General features: G+C 40.4%; 1 protein-coding gene and 5 non-coding genes across 7 annotated transcripts in view; 2 read left to right on the top strand and 4 right to left on the bottom strand.

Annotated features, from left to right (window-relative positions):
• The window catches only part of ppfibp2b (PPFIA binding protein 2b), a 191,500-nt gene that overhangs the window by 28,193 nt on the left and 146,721 nt on the right, over positions 1–16,586 (top strand). The gene's annotated exons all lie outside the window — the stretch shown is intronic.
• trnag-gcc (transfer RNA glycine (anticodon GCC)) lies at positions 3,911–3,981 on the top strand. Its single transcript has one exon. It is a non-coding gene; the product is annotated as a tRNA-Gly (tRNA).
• On the bottom strand, positions 4,880–4,950 carry trnag-gcc (transfer RNA glycine (anticodon GCC)). Its single transcript has one exon. It is a non-coding gene; the product is annotated as a tRNA-Gly (tRNA).
• Positions 5,577–5,647, bottom strand: trnag-gcc (transfer RNA glycine (anticodon GCC)). The gene has a single exon. It is a non-coding gene; the product is annotated as a tRNA-Gly (tRNA).
• Positions 8,381–8,451, bottom strand: trnag-gcc (transfer RNA glycine (anticodon GCC)). Its single transcript has one exon. It is a non-coding gene; the product is annotated as a tRNA-Gly (tRNA).
• trnag-gcc (transfer RNA glycine (anticodon GCC)) lies at positions 15,168–15,238 on the bottom strand. Its single transcript has one exon. It is a non-coding gene; the product is annotated as a tRNA-Gly (tRNA).

Below are 16,586 nucleotides of genomic sequence, written 5' to 3'. Positions count from 1 at the left end.
GTTAAGACAGTCCAGTGTATGAATGAAGTCGGCAGCCAGGGGGGAGGGGGGATTATCGATGTGGACATTCAGGTCACCAAGTATGATGCTATTGGAGGATGAGGAACCAGGTAGGGTGAGGAGATCATGTATCTCAGTGATGAAGGCTGGGTGAGGTTTAGGTGGGCAGTAGATGAGAAGAATATTGATTTGAGAAGGAGGTTTGGATGAAAATGCCAGGAATTCAAATGATGACCCCTCATGTAGAGACCGAGGTGTCAGCTTCAGGTCATCATGATAGATAACCGCTAGACCTCCACCCCGGCCAGTGCTGCATGCCCTCTGCAGGTAGCAGTAACCAGAGGGACACACTTCATTTAGGGAGGAGAAATCCCCAGGTTGGTGCCAGGTCTCAGTCAGACACAGCACGTCAACATCCTTCTCCAGAATATGGTCATGAATCAGATAGACTTTGTTGCTGAGGGACTACACGTTGAAAAGCTCTACTTTTAAATTGGATTTAGCAGAGGTCCTCTGAAGTGCAGGCTGGAATCCACTCCGCGATTTTTACTCCGCTTGGAACAGGAGCTGTGCTGGCTGGGATCCTCTCCACATTTTCCATCCACCCTGGAGTGGGTCAGCCTGTTTCCAGCACTACAAGTCCCAGCAGCGGCGGCGCTCTGATGAAGCTCACGAGCTGCAACGGAGCGTCCGGTGGACCAGAGGGAAGGAATAGAGTCGGAGCTGGGAGGCTGACTGTAAACAAAACATCTACGCAAACCTCTATGGAGATACCGGGGTCTGCGTTGGAGCCCATGTTGTTTTATGGTGGAGATGCATGAGGGGATGGAGCGAGTGTTGAGCTCCAGCAGTTGTGAGACGGTGTAGCCCAACAATGAGGTCTTACATAAGAAATGAAAACATAACATAATACAGAAGGTGGTAGGTCAGACTTGCAGTGTACAGGAATCACATTTATGAATATCGTTCAAGTACACTACAGTCCTTTTAATAGGGTGGAGGAAAGGTCCGGTCCAATATAGTCCAGAAATGGGTGCCACACTCTGTAGAACTGATCTACACTGTCATGTATAATACTGGTAAGATATTCTAGGGCAGGGTTTCTCAACCTTTGAACAACGCGCCACTAATGGCATCATGAGTCTACTGGTGGGTTATATAGCTCTGTGGATAAAGCGGTGAGAATGTGAAAGTGAGCCCCCCCCAGATGGAATCTTATTACTGGCTCACTGCAAAAGAATGTTTCTTAGCTTCAAACGTTAGAATATTATACTGTCTTTTGTCGGCTGCTGTTTTCATGTATTTACTTGGAAGACCCAGAGACATGGAGTCCTTTTTATATATCAATATAAAGTATCGTAACATGTTAAAGCACAAACAGCACCTCCAACCATATTAAAGTAGGCAACAGTTTACAAGCTGATATTCATCACAGCAAGCAAAGTCTAAAACAAAAAAGCATATTCTATTAAATAGTCAATAACTTTACTTTAAAATGTATTTTATCATTTATATAGAGTCTCAAAACAATCTTTATGGCAGTACATTTGGTTATTTGGCAGCTTTTCATTCTTGACACAGGTATTGTTTGTATGAAAGTTCCCTGCTCCCGATTTTTTTATTTTTTATTTTTTTAAAGAAAACGTCTCTTCTCTGGGTGTTGCACTTTGTAGATGGTCCATATGCACCAAGCACAGCCAGCTGCACATATAGAATAAAATTATTTGTCAAACTCTGGGATCATTTTGATGAAAATTTGGTTGCAGCCTACTTATTTCAGTGCTGCTTGACGGAGACGTAGTGTTTTAACAAAGTTTCACTCATGAGTTATTGATCCAGGAAGTTAAAATTTGTGAATATCTCTTCGATGCTGCCGGTTCAGAGCAGCGACCATGAATTAATCAACATGTGGGAACAATTTATATCACACAATCATTTCTTTTTAATCAAATTACGGGCTCTCCAGGGGCACCTCACGACTGTATGATGTAGTGTCATGAATTGATTTTGTGTGTTTTAGATTTAAGAGTGAATATAAGTTGGTGTGTTTAGTAGCACATCTCTTTGCTTCAGTAATCAAATGCTAAGAACACTGGCCTCTGACCTAAAAATGGTTTTGCCAGTTTACAAAAAAAAAAACATTCCTTCAAGCCTAACCCAAGTAAAACCAGTTTAAATAGATTTAAGCCACTAAAATGACTGATGCCTTTGAGACAACTCCATCATTGGATTTTGCAGTTTTTCTGTGCGATGACTTCCATAAAGCCCTTGACCAATATTGTCACACACTTTGAGAGTGTAAGTGATCCCATATTGTTTAAATGGATTCACGGTTTAATTTCAGCTTTCAAAGCAGCTCTGCCTTTGGGAAACGTTTGTACAATAAAAACTTAGATCTGTACTAAATTAACTGTCACAACATTGTGTTTTGAAGAGTCTCTGAGCAGCTTTTTTTACTGACTTAATGAATAGCTGCACTGACACTCGGGAATATGAGTGTGTTTCAATGACATCCAGCCCAGCTGTGTGTCTCCGTCCTCTTTTGATTACAGCGAGTCAGCTTCATGATTAGTAATAAGCTAAGATAATGTCCTAGAGTCTAAGTGTCGTACATCAATCTGCTCAGTGTCAGCTTATATCAGTTCTGCTGTTTGCCTCGTGGGTGAAATCTTTTTAACACTGGCTCTTTGTAGTTTGTCTCCCCTTCGCCTTGACTCTTCCTCCTTATCGCACTCATTCAACCACTGTTTGTTTGTCTTTCCCAGAGAACATTTACATCCTTCTCTGTGTATTTGTGTGCATCCTGTTTTTTGATGTCCGCAATCATTACATCCCTCACCATAATTTAGATAAATAGTAAAATCCAAATGTTTGGGAGCTACATATAATTTCAGAAATTGATATTAGCAGAAGCCTAGACCCCAGACGCTGACTGGGGTTACGCATACATATACAGTTCAGATATTTTCTAAATGGTAGTTTTTCTGTATATTTTGGTCATACATACACTTATAAATGCTGAAATACCTATACAATTAAATGTTTTCCCACAGAGTTTGACTGTGTCTGCCATGATGTTGCATCATGGGATGTAGTTAGCATTAATGTTGCTAAGCCAGTGAGAGTATCTTAGGCTATGTTTACACTGCAGGCAACAGTTGCAGAAATCTGAGTTTTCTTGCCCATATGGAACCCATATCATTTATGGATTTTTTTTTTTTTTTTTAAATGATTGTGTTAACAGCGCAAGTCTGATTTTTTTTTTTTTTTTTTTTTCAAATCACAGGCCCCTTTCACTTGTGATCCTAAATTGAATCTATATCTGATGGTTTACAATGCAATTTCAATCTATAGAGTTGTATTACTTGCTTCAGTTATCACTATTTTTATATTGTAGTCTTTTGCACTTTGTTTATGCATATGTTTATCCATACCCAGAGTGTGCTGTGTTTTTTATAAATAAAAAATAAAAACTGTGTTTTTTATAAATAAAAAACACAGTACACATCGACTATACCCTCAGTAGTCAAACTGCACATTTAAAAAATGTATTATTGTGTACACTTTAGAAGTGCATGTAAACATGTTAGCTCGACTGAAATAGAAGTTTTACTTGCGGGGTTGATGATCAGAACATTAGATCATACAGTGATATAAGGGTCAGTCAAACTACAGTACAAACTTCACAGAGATGAAGTTATGCTATTTTTTTTGATTGACTCATCACTAAATCAGTTAATTATTGCCAGTCTATAAACCAGAAATAAGTTGTGCACCTTCAACAGTTTTTGTAGGGCCTCTGCCTGCATTCCTTTGCCTACAAGTCTGGAAACCGCCCACTGTGGAACAGTGAAATAGAGGGGAAAAAAGCACAGTGCTACCCGATGAAGTCATGTGACTCCTTACACAAGCATTGGTGGTTCAGTGGTAGAATTCTCGCCTGCCACGCGGGAGGCCCGGGTTCGATTCCCGGCCAATGCAACAATATCTTTACTTAAAATGTGAAATAATTGTTTTTTTCCATGAAGTTGTGTAGCTGCACTCCTGCTCTCCTTTGACTTAAACTCTACTCCTGCATTTAACAGACTAGTTAGACTGGAACATGATGAGGAGTCTTTGCCCCAAGTGGAGGAGTTCAAGTATCTTGGGGTCTTGTTCACGAGTGAGGGAAGCATGGAGCGTGAGATTGACAGATGGATCGGTGCGGCATCTGCAGTGATGCGGTCGTTGTATCGGTAAAGAAGGAGCTGAGCCAAAAGGCGAAGCTCTCGATTTACCGGTCAATCTATGTTCCTACCCTCACCTATGGTCATGAGCTTTGGGTCATGACCGAAAGGACAAGATCCTGTATACAAGCGGTCAAAATGAGTTTCCTCCGTAGGGTGGCTGGGCACACCCTTAGGGATAGGGTGAGGAGCTCAGTCACCAGGGAGGAGCTTGGAGTAGAGCCGCTGCTCCTCCACATCAAGAGGGGCCAGCTGAGGTGGCTCGGGTATCTGTTTCGGATGCCTCCTGGACGCCTCCCTGGGGAGGTGTTCCAGGTATGTCCCGCCAGGAGGAGACCTCGGGGAAGACCTAGGACACGTTGGAGAGACTATGTCTCTCGGCTGGCCTGGGAACGCCTCAGGGTCCCCCCGGAAGAGCTGGAGGAGGTGTCTGGGGAGAGGGAAGTCTGGGCATCCCTGCTTAGACTGTTGCCCCCGTGACCTGGTCCTGGATGAAGCGGAAGATAATGGATGGATGGCTGTTGAGGTGTTCTGCATATGGGCTAGCCCTCTGCACCGAATCCTGGCCTGGAAGTTCAGCAGCTACAGAACTTTATTATCAGTTTTATATGTGAACATTTTGTTTCATATTTTGCTTTAACTAAAGAAGTAGCTGCATTGGCCGGGAATCGAACCCGGGCCTCCCGCGTGGCAGGCGAGAATTCTACCACTGAACCACCAATGCTTGCATGAGTAGTTGTATGACTTCTGTTCTGGGAATATTTCACCTTTATTCCGGAACTACGCGTGTGTAAATGAAATTTTTAAGTTTGAATTAATCTTAAAATCTGCACTGCTAAAATTAACATCACTGCACTCTGTTCATTCTCCATTGTTGTTTTGAGAGCCAACACTGCTGTGCTCAGGATATTTCCAACATGCCAGTTATACTACATGCCATTTCATCACTCCTAAAGTAACTGCATTGGGTGGGAATTGAACCTGGGCCTCTCACGTGGCAGGCGAAAATTCTACCACTGAACTACCAATGCTCGTGCTTATAACCTCCTCCAGTAGTGGTGTTGAGCAGCATGCATCTCATCTGCACACAAAGTAGAGCAGACAAAAAGTACAATATGTGCAAATTTGCAGTTTCTTTTGCGGTGCCAGTTTACCTCTGACTTGATAGCTTAGTAGCCCACTATTAATAATTGTTTCGGTCTGGGACAGTGTAGGTTAACAAGCTGAAAGCGTGCATATCACCACCTATCATAGTGGAGACTTTACTAGACTTAACTTTCACAAGTTCTAGTAATATCAGTTTTATGTATCAACACCTTGTTTCATATTTTACTGTAATTAAATAAGTACTGCATTGGCCGGGAATCGAACCCGGGCCTCCCGCGTGGCAGGCGAGAATTCTACCACTGAACCACCAATGCTTGTACAGGAAGTCACATGACCTCCTCCGGTAGCACTGTACTCTTTTTCCCTCTGTTTCACTGGTCTTCATAGTAGGCAGTTCCCGGACTTGTAGACAAAGGCATGCAGGCAGAAGGCCCTACAAAAACTGCATTAAAAATTTGATTTCACTTAACCTAACATGCTTATATTTACTTTTAAAGTCTAGGTTTAATTGAACAAAGCAATAATTCTGTTTTTTTTAAGTGTCATGTAAACCCACTCCCATGCATGTAGGCTGTAGCTCGACTAAGTTGTGCATGTAAATGTACTGAGTAAGTAGGTTTTGAGATGGATTACTCATGTTTCCACCCAAACATGTTAGACTTGTTGCTGTGTCAGGGATGATGTTTCTCAAAATCATAGAAATACATCAGGAACATAATATTAAGAAACAGAGTTAGTTTGGTCGACAACTGTCATTCTGTTGTATTACATAGGAAATCTATTCACTGTTTTCCTTTCCCCAGTACCATCAGGAAAACTGATAACGTCAGAGCTTATTGATACATCGGTCTTTAATTACTTGGCCTCAGGTCCTGTTTAGTCCTGGGTTTCGGTACCCATCCCTCATCGAAATCCATATTTTTTTTTTTTTCTCAGCTTTAATCTGTTGATGTTTGCTGCCCTTGGGTTAGTTGTTGAGGTGATTATTAGTATTAGTCCAACTGCTTTGACAACTTGCATTACAAGAATGTGGTAGTACTGGGTAGCTGCCAGAGTGTGTATACTGATACAGTGGCTTCCCTGTAGACTCAGGCTGTGGCTGCAGGTGAAAACATGTGCAGCTGATGTGTGTGTTGATTCATCAAGAAGTCATTGCATGTTTTCTCAGACACCAACAATTCAGTTACTCATGGTCCCATTGTTTTCTGTTTATGTATAGATTTTACACAAGTTTATTTTGATTAAACGCTTACACTGATAAATGTGAAAATGATGTTTGAATGATCATATTTCTATTTGTCGCTCCCCTAATGATCATCAAGTGGAAGTCATGTGATGTTCCATGTTATGGTTCATTACCCTTACTCTGAGGGCAAAATAGATTACAGCAGAAATGGGAGCAGAAGTCAACTGGACCAACTGACAGAATAACACAGAGCCCAGTTAATGACAGCACAATCAGATAATGGAAAAGGGACCAGAGAACAGAGCTGTGTTTCCTTGAGACGACTCAGCTGAGTCAAACAGAGCTGAATCACTTTAGCAGGACCAAATAGGACAATAAAGAGCAGAACAAGTCAACACGAAGCAGTACAGATGAGTGCAGTGCTGGGAGTCACACTAAACTATATATTCCTGCACACCCAGCAGCCATGCATCAGCCACGGTTCACAGATCACACACTACCCACAGTCATACACTAGAAAAGATAATCTAAGCCCACAGACGGAGCTTTAAGATGATACTTTTTATAGCTTTTTCTCCTCTGTGTCTGTGTGTGGTGTTGGGAATAAGCCTGAGGACAAACTTATAGAGAAATAATCTCTCTGCATATAAAAGTAGTGCCTCTTACAGTCTTGACAAAGCAGATACTAAGCTTTGTGTAGTCATCTTAACAGAGGCTGAGGTGTTCAAATGCTGTTTCACTGAATTCTCTCAGAATTAGCCTTCTCCAACATTATTACCTCCGCCAAGGAGGTTATGTTTTTGCCAGCATTAGTTTGTCTGTCTGTCTGTGTGCAAGATAACTCAAAAAGTTATGGGCGGATTTGGATGAAAATTTCAGGAAATGTTGATACTGGCACAAGGAACAAATGATTAAATTTTGGTTTTGATCGGTGGGGGGGGGGCACTGATCTGCCTTGGCGGAGGTCTGCACTCTCTGAGTGCTTTTCTAGTGTTCTAATTGTTTCAGTGCTTGGTTCAGGCTCACTGCTCTTCTTACTTGCCCTTTTACAACTTGATATCATGAAATCGCGTAAATATACACACCAATTTTAATTGTACACATTATAAGCTTTACATGCGTATGTTCACGCTGCGTGAAATACCACATGATTAGTGGTTAGGGTTCGGAGGGATCATTCTAGGAATATTAACTTGGATTTGTGGAGTTAGACAAACAGTAAAGAGACATTGACAGACTGCTACCCCCCCCCACACACACACACATACACACACGTTCCGACTAATAATCATGGAGCGCCACCCCCCCCCCTTCCAGTGAGTAGAAGCCACCAGCCATAAAACAGAATAAAGATGAGGAGAAAAAGTCCATTCTGAGCCACTGTACAAACCTGGTAATGTTTCTGTCCTGTTCATTATTTAAGAGCAGATTCAGCTATTTACTGCTGAAATGTCATTTTTATTTCCTTTCTAATATCAATATTGATTCCAGCATTGATGCGTTAAATGGCTGCAGTCGTCAGATAATCAGGTTACAGCTCAAAATTGTACTTTGATATCACTAAATGAATCTGAATCAATCAATTAATACTGAATCAAATCGATATTGGATTGAATCGCATCACATTGTGATTAATCGATTCAGAACCTTATGAATCGAAATCGAATCGATTTTGGAAATTGGCCATGATACCCAGCCCTAATCATAGTGGACACTTTACTTTCACAAGTTCTAGTAATACAATGAATAGGTGTGTAAATAGGTCATGTTTGAAGGAGAGCAAGAGTGCAGCTACAGAACTTCATTATCAGTTTTATGTATCAACACTTTGTTTTATATTTCACTCTAATTAAAGAAACACTGCATTGGCCGGGAATCGAACCCGGGCCTCCCGCGTGGCAGGCGAGAATTCTACCACTGAACCACCAATGCTTGTATGAGTAGTCACATGACCTCCTCCAGTCGGGGTGTGCTTTTTTCCCCTGGGTATCACTGTTCTTCATAGTTGACAGTTCCCAGATTTGTAGACAAAGGCATGCAGGCAGAAGGCCCTTCAAAAACTGCTTTAAAAGTTAACATATAATAAGCATAAAATAATGGAAATTTAAGCATATATAAAGCATTTGGTGTATTATAAGCACACACATCAACAAAATATACTGGAGATGTTTTTAATTTGCAAGCCAAATTTCCAGAGGGTTGAACTGTTGGAACAGTTTTTATAGTTGTGTAAACTGTCTTTATTAGATGTGTCACACATTGTCAAGTAAACATAAATAGTTAAAATGACACAGTGTTTGCCGTTAGTCAAACAAAACACCTTTAATCCTGAGAACATGATTTTTTCACTCAGACATGTCACAGCAGGAGAAGCACAGCTGTGATTAATAGCATTTGAGTGGCTTCATTCCACCCAGTGGAGCCTGTTGCAGACTGGTGCAGGTGTGCACACCTGACATGTGACAGGACTCAGACCGCTTCTACTGGTCCACCTATCATTACTGTTATAAGGTACACCTGGTCATAATCTGTGCTGCAGAACACACACTACACATTCAGTGCCTCGTGCTTTTCTAAAAAGAAAATGTGCTAAATGTTGCAATGTTTTTGGTTTTTTTTTTTTACTGAAATTGCAGAATTAAGTGAAAATTGCAAAGAATTGTTATTTAAAGGCAAGTAGTTCCAGTGAGAATGCTTCAGTAACTGAAGGGAAGCATGAATGCAGTACACAGCTATAGGAATGAGTGAATTAAATGACTTAAAGAATACTTTATTTAAATCACACCATTAAATCATTATTTTACATTTTAGGCTAGTATACTGTCTTGGCCAAAAAATTCTGATTCATCACATTGTTATTCTGCCAATTTGATACTGCTCTTTATTGCATATTGTATATTTAGGAGTGATAATAAACATATGTAATATAATAAGCTTCAGACTAATAGAGTTGTGAAGTCTGTGCTTTTATTTTGATGGGCAGCATTTTCCCTGATGTGCATTTATGTCTGCTTTTTCGACTCAGAAACACACTAAAAACTCAGTGAGTGAAAGTTAGGAGTACAACATGGAGAATATGTTTCTTTTGTTTTTTAAAATGTTCCGAAAATGGACGAGACCATTGTCATTAAATAAAGTAGCTGCGTGACCTGAAGTTTGTCTGGAAAATTTTTTTTCAACAAAATCAGAATCCACTGACCCCTTTGCCAACACTTCTTTTACTTTTCTTTTTACTCGTAGAGATAGCTGAGAAGCGCCCTATTGTCAGAAGACCCGTTAGTCAGAAAAGGGTTATGGTTAGGGTTAGATTTATCAACTAAATCCAAACTAATTTTCTGACAATAAGGTGGGCACCGAGATAGCCTCCTCCACCATGATGTTGTTTTTCGGGACTTTCGTTATCTCCTCCACCACATTCTAATGCTGCTGCTCCGGAATGCGAAGTGAGTCTTCCGAGGCTTCACCTGTTGGGAGGAGCACCTGCTTGTACTGCAGATTTCCACTCCTATTTCGAGACAAAAATTCTCAAAAGCCACAGCTCATAAAGCAAATTTCTCGTACTATAGTGCACTTGTACTGTGAGGTTCCACGGTAGTAGTGATTCATGCATTACATTATTGGAAGGGTGGCATACTGTGCTTTATTTTTTAATCCACTTCGTCAGCTGCAAATATTACAGAAAATGACTTAAAATTATCTACCTTTCAACTTGAGTAAATGTTGATGAGTGTGTTGAGCTGGACAGTCGTGGGTTTGCTAGTATTTTGTGGAAATGGAGAATTTCATGTTATTCAGAGGCAGCAAACGCGTTATTTTCAAGGAGGATGACATAACAACTGAAAAAATTGGCAGGATCTTCTAGGCATTGTTGTTTTGTCTAATACAGTGTGTCCATGGGAGATAATCTAAGTAGATGCAACTTCACGTAACACCCAAAGAAGTCAGTATCTTCCGGGTCATACCAAATCGGATATCAAAAATTTGTGCACACAATCCAAAGAATGAAAAATAACTTGTTTTTTGATTTTTGATTTGTACATAAATAATGAAATAAGTCATTTTTTCGTTTTCATATTGTGGATTCTCAATTGATTATGAAAACAATGAACGATACATGGATTATTTTGTCTACAGTTAGTCTTGTTGCAGTACTAACTCAAAGAAGACTTCCTAGTAGTCTCATTAGTCGCTTTTCCATAGACCCTCAAATTGCACAAATATAACTTGCACATAAAAATGTACCTAATGGAAAAACGACAATTTCGCCAAAAGTCTCATTTTCCAATTAAAAGTTTTTGCGCTGGCAAGAGGTGGTTTGTTGGCCGTAGTGCAAATGGTATATCACGCAAAACTGCAATTGAAAGACCTTTTTTCGCAACTACAGTCAGGTGAATTTAAAAAACGGATGTTGATGTATGTTACAACAAGCGAAGAAGAAGAAGAAACATGTTGCGGTATGTGTGGACACACCAGGAAACCCAATCATTTTTTAATTTAGTACGAGATAGAGGGGTAATTTATAATAATAATAATGAATATATCTTTAAATCAACACAATATTTATGTTCGTCGCCATGTTTATGGAATGACTTCTCGTGTCATCTCACGATAATAAATAAACAAATCGCATTTGTGATTTAATGGAAAAAACTGAGAATACGCACTTCTGTTTTTTCAACATTTAGTAAACATCAGTAAAGTTTTGCGCAGATGTCCAATGGAAAAGCGACTACTGTTGCCTGAATGTGTGATGTTTGTGTCGGCTGTCTAAACTTTGGTTGTGGTAGGAAAACGTGAAGCATAAATCAGTTGGTTTCTGTTCTGATATTGTTTCGAATCAGAGGGGGAAGAATGAATGAAAGAAAAACTAGTGTAGGTCCAGGCCGCTGTCGACAGAGATAAAACTCAGCAAATAAGAATAACAGTGGGATATGCAGTAGATGAGCACAATAAAAAAAGTTGTTTATAAAATTGCTCATGCCCATGGTTGCTTTCTCGAAGTCTCTCAGCTTGCTGATGTGCAGAACAGTGGGAGCTGAGCGGCAGTAACACACCGAGGCCTCGATGATGATCCTGATGGTGCTAATGATGAAGCTGATAGCGGCACAGACAGTGGGCTCGTGGACAGAAAGCCTCCGGATGGATGCGTGCTGTCAGCTGTGGGCAGCCGAACACATAAATATACACCCGCGACCTTCTACCTCAGTCGTCTTCGCTCATATCCTCCCTCTGCTCCTCCGTTCGCCCTCCTGTCTCTATCTCTTTGTATCACGGGGGGATCTCTGTGTAGATGAGTCGGAGCTGGAGGTCGTAGGAGGAGCGAGGCTTATGGAAGGCAGCTGGCTCACTGCTTTGTTTTGTGTTCCCTCATCCAGGTGCAGCACATGGAAGAGATTTCATGATATGGTTATTTGCATTCAGTCAGTGACCACCTAACGTACAACATAGAATAACACAAATATTTACTGTAGTTCATCAGAGCTTTCAAGTACGTGTACCTAAATATCTATTTTAACAACATTTCTTTTTAATCTCCACATTATTACACAAATATCTGTACTTACTTCTTATATTTTCACAATAGGCTTTCTTTTTTAGTAGTGGAAGGAACAGTAACACATAGGGAAGATGAACATGGGTTGTATTCATAGCTGCATTCGAACATGACAAATTATGTAAAAAAGATGTAGCCTCTTAAGCCCAGTTGCCCCCAGTACCTGAGGCATTCACAGTTGTGTTGCCATAGTAATGCTACGCGATGCTTGTTGCAGTATACACTTTATATGCACCCACGTAGCCAAAAGAACATCAGCCAAAATTTCAACTAAACCTATTGTCAGACAAAAAGAACACAATCCAAACAAGTATATAAATGAGCAATTATCTAAAACAAGCTAACAGTCTGAAACCAGTGTGTGTCACTGATAATTTCATTAAACAAGAGACCAATGCGACAAGCTTTGCAGCACTAAGCCAACACTAAGCAGATCCAAGAGTCCAAGAATACGAGTATTATTTTGCTACCACAAAAACTCAGTGAACGGGACAAAGAAGAACAAAAATAAAGGTCACATTATGAATTTTGTTTTACCTTTGCTGTTTTCTCATCGTGACTTTGTTTAAATGAATGAAGCTTCTGCTATCGGCTAATCCATTGTTTTATGTTACGTTGACATGATTCCCACTGGAAACAAATGGCCCAGGGCTTAACAGGTTTAACAAGATGACAGCACGTGTAAAAACACAAAAATCACAGAAAAAAATCTAACATCGATCCTTAAAAAGAAGCATTTCTAGGTGGCACTGATGTCAGCACCACTGATCTGTAGTCATTCAGGGTGGATATGGGTTTTTTCAGGACAGGAATAATAATGGAGGACTTACTGAAGTGTATGTACATAAATGGCTACAAATTTACAATCTTCAGCAGTCTTTAACTGTCAAAGAGCACAAACTCCCACCTACTCACTTGCCCTTTTCATGATCCCATCTATGTTTTTCCTCGTCATAAAACAGAGACTCCTGGAAGTCTTTCCAGGTCATCTCTTGCTCCATGCCTTGATCTTTGTAAAAAGAAAACTTTAACTGGGCAGTAAATGTACTTCCCTACTACCCCAGGGAAGCCTTGTGGATATGAGGATTGTTTGGACGCTGCTTCAGTTCCATTTGGTTGAGCTTGCACTTATGACCTGTGCTCTGAGAGTCATCCCTTTTTGCTTCAGTCTTCCACCTTTTCGTTGTGGTGTCAGGTTCATGCTGAAAGAACTCCTTGTCTGAAAAGTCATTAAATTGCATCTTTGGGTTGTCAGATCTTCAGTACTCTAATATTTTAACACTTTTGTGGGACAGTAAAACTATTGGATGGGACCTCGCTGGTAAATAAAAACAAACAAAAAAAAAAAAACAAACGAATGGACGAACCTTCATTTTTATACTGTGACTTTGGCTGGCCACAGGAAACAAGTTTTTGTCTGTACTGTCTTCTGTACTGGCTGTTGCTGATGCTGCTGTTTCTGTCATACTCTGCACAATCTTCTTGATGGATTTTTCCGTTATTTGTGTGGATAGGATTTGAACAGGTAGAGGTGGATTAACTACTGACACAATAGCTGTCTCACTCCCCTTTGTCAAAGAATACCAGACTTGCTGGGTCTCTCGTAGCTTTTCTGATGATGTGCATAAAGAAGTATTTGCATTTTAAAATTTGCTGAGGTATTTTACATATTATGTAATATGTAATTTGGTGGTTGAATGGAACATACTGTTGGGATTATGGAGAAGAATTGTGGACAAGAGTAGCGTACTCATTGTCAACGAATGTGAGCATGTCCTTGTGGCTACGGTGCTTGTTGAACAGGGTGTCAATGGCTGTCTTCATAGTGGCTGGCCAGCACTTGTGGTCCAAACAAAGACCCTCCTTCCAGTTTTCACAGGTCCAGTACAGGCCTCAGTTGGTGAGGACAGCAAGGGAGGAGTCGGGCACAAGGGTTGTAAAACTGAGATTTTGTTAAATTTTTTGTTTCTCAAATACTCACCTGTCTTTGGAAGAGGCTCAGGATCTTCTAACTTACAGCATCATCATCTTCTTTCATTCTGCTTATGTCTTTGGCATTGGGCCTTCTTTATGTGTGCAGTGTTGTAACGTATGCAAGATCCTCATTCATGTGACTGAGTGACTTCTCAGTCTCTGACTGGAGCAGCACCCATGACAGGGGCAGGACCCAGGCCACAGCCGGAGGTCCTGGAGCTCTGTCTTCATCCATACTTTCCGGTGGGGAGAACAGCTCCATTTGCCCATGTCTTGATCATGAGCAGGCAGGGCAACAGGAGTAGTTGACGGTGCTAAGGACACAAGAGCAAAGATGGACAGGACAAAAAGTATAGATAATTTGTTAGGAGAGCCATGTGGCAGGTGAGAATTCTACCACTGAACCACCAATGCTCACATCTCATGTCACATGACCTCCTCCGGTAGCTGTGTTTTTTTCCCTCTTCCTTTCACTGTCCCACATTCGGCAGTTTCCAGACCTATGGGCAAAGGCATGCAGGCAGATGCCCTACAAAAACTGTTGTAAACTTTAAGGTGTATAACTTAAATAACACTGGTTTACAGATATGTATAATGCCATCTCTTTGAAGTTTGCTCTAACCAACTATGGAAAAGTTTCTGACCTTCACCAAAATAGCACATCTTTCTTTCAGTGAATTGTAAGTTATCTAATCATTTTTTCTTTGTATTTGCCACACGGCTGGGTGTAACTCACCGTGTTGTTATTCCGAAGTCCAGGTATTTAATGAAGTCTGAGATGCTGGAATGTTCCAAAAATGAAAAACAGTGCTAAAATGTACTAGTGGCCAGAGGTGGCCCAGTGGTAAACTGACACAACAATGGACAGCGTTGCCAAGTTAATATCATTTTTGTCTGCTATACTTTTTGTGTAGATGAGATGTTCAACTTCCAGGCCAGGATTTGGCACACAGGTCTAGCCCATGTGCAAAACACCTCATCATGTTCCAGACTAACTGGTCTGTTTACACTCAGGAGCAGAGTTAAATTAAAAGGAGAGCAGGAATGCAGCTACAGAACTTAATTATATGCTTTTATGCATCAAATCTTTACTTAATATTTGCTTTGATAAAGAAGTAGTTGCATTGGCCGGGAATCGAACCCGGGCCTCCCGCGTGGCAGGCGAGAATTCTACCACTGAACCACCAATGCTTATATAATATGTCACATGACCTCATCAGGTGGCTGTGTCGTCCCCCCCCCCCTTCACTGTCCCACAGTAGGCAGTTTCAGACTTGTAAGCAAAGGCATGCAGGCAGAAGCCCAACAAAAACTGTTGTAAACTTGAAGGTATATAACTTAAGTATTTTGGGGTTTATAGACTGGCAAAAACTAATTGAGTATTATTTAGTCAAAGGAAATAATAAACACAGTAGGAGTAGTAGTATATAGTAGTAACTCCATCTCTGTGAAGTTTGCTACAACCGTAGTTTGATTAATCTGTGCATGTAAATGTACCGATCGACATACACCATGACCATTCAGACTCTAGTTGCATTGCATAACATCAGATATGTATTCAATTTAGGATCACACGTGAAAAATGGCCTTTGATTTGAAAAAAATTGGACTTGTGTTGTTTAGACTGTAAAAAAAAGAAAAAATCAGATATGGGTCACGTAAGGGCAAAAAACTTTTACCTGCAGTGCGAACATAGTGTAAGGTACTCTTACTAGCTCAGTAACAATGCTAACTACATCCAATAATGCAGTGTCTAGACAGAGTGGAAAAATACTGAATGATACAATTATTTCAGTGTATATAAGTGTATAAATGACCAAAATACAGAGATTTTTTCTATTTATTAACTTTTAGACAACTCAGGGTTTACTAATACCCCAACGCCACACAACACTTTGCCCCTCCTGCTCACTGATATCTTGTCTAGTCAGGGATTCTTTTTGAATTTTAAATGAAAGATAATTATAAACTAGATTGAACTAAATCACTGTCCTTTTGGGTAGATCAGTTAAACCAAGACAAGCATTATTCTGCCCAAGTCTTACCTTTCAAGTCCAAGTCTCACCTTCCTCCGCACTTGCCTGCCGAATTGGGTGAACAGTCTTCCACAAATCAGTTGGACAGATTTTCTGAGCTAAAATTTTCAAAAATCCAGAAATTTAAATTCAGCCATTACACTTGGCAGTGCATCTCTCCTGGTGGTAAAGAAAATGTGCTTCATATTTGAAAAGAATTGGTTGAATAGTCTTGGAATAATTGGTTGGGCAAACTTCAAATTATCAGAAATTTGTAAAAGAAAAAAAAAAAAAAGTAAATTCAGTCATTAAACTGTGCACTGCACCTCTCCTAGTGGTGTGTCAAATTTGAAAAGAATCAGGTGACCAGTCTTCAGGAAATTGGTTGGGCAAAAATGGACGGATGATACCCCTGCCCCTGGGTGGGTGGGGGTATCATTACTGTTATCAGCCTACAGAGAGCAGTCAAATAGTCATTATTTCACTGAAAACACAGCATAATGGTTTCATATATTCATGATTTT

This window comes from Sphaeramia orbicularis, chromosome 6 (assembly GCF_902148855.1).
Source record: "Sphaeramia orbicularis chromosome 6, fSphaOr1.1, whole genome shotgun sequence".
In the NCBI taxonomy this organism is placed as follows: Eukaryota; Metazoa; Chordata; class Actinopteri; order Kurtiformes; family Apogonidae; genus Sphaeramia; species Sphaeramia orbicularis.
Note: the sequence above shows the minus strand (reverse complement) of the source record. Positions and strands in the feature narration are given on the sequence as shown.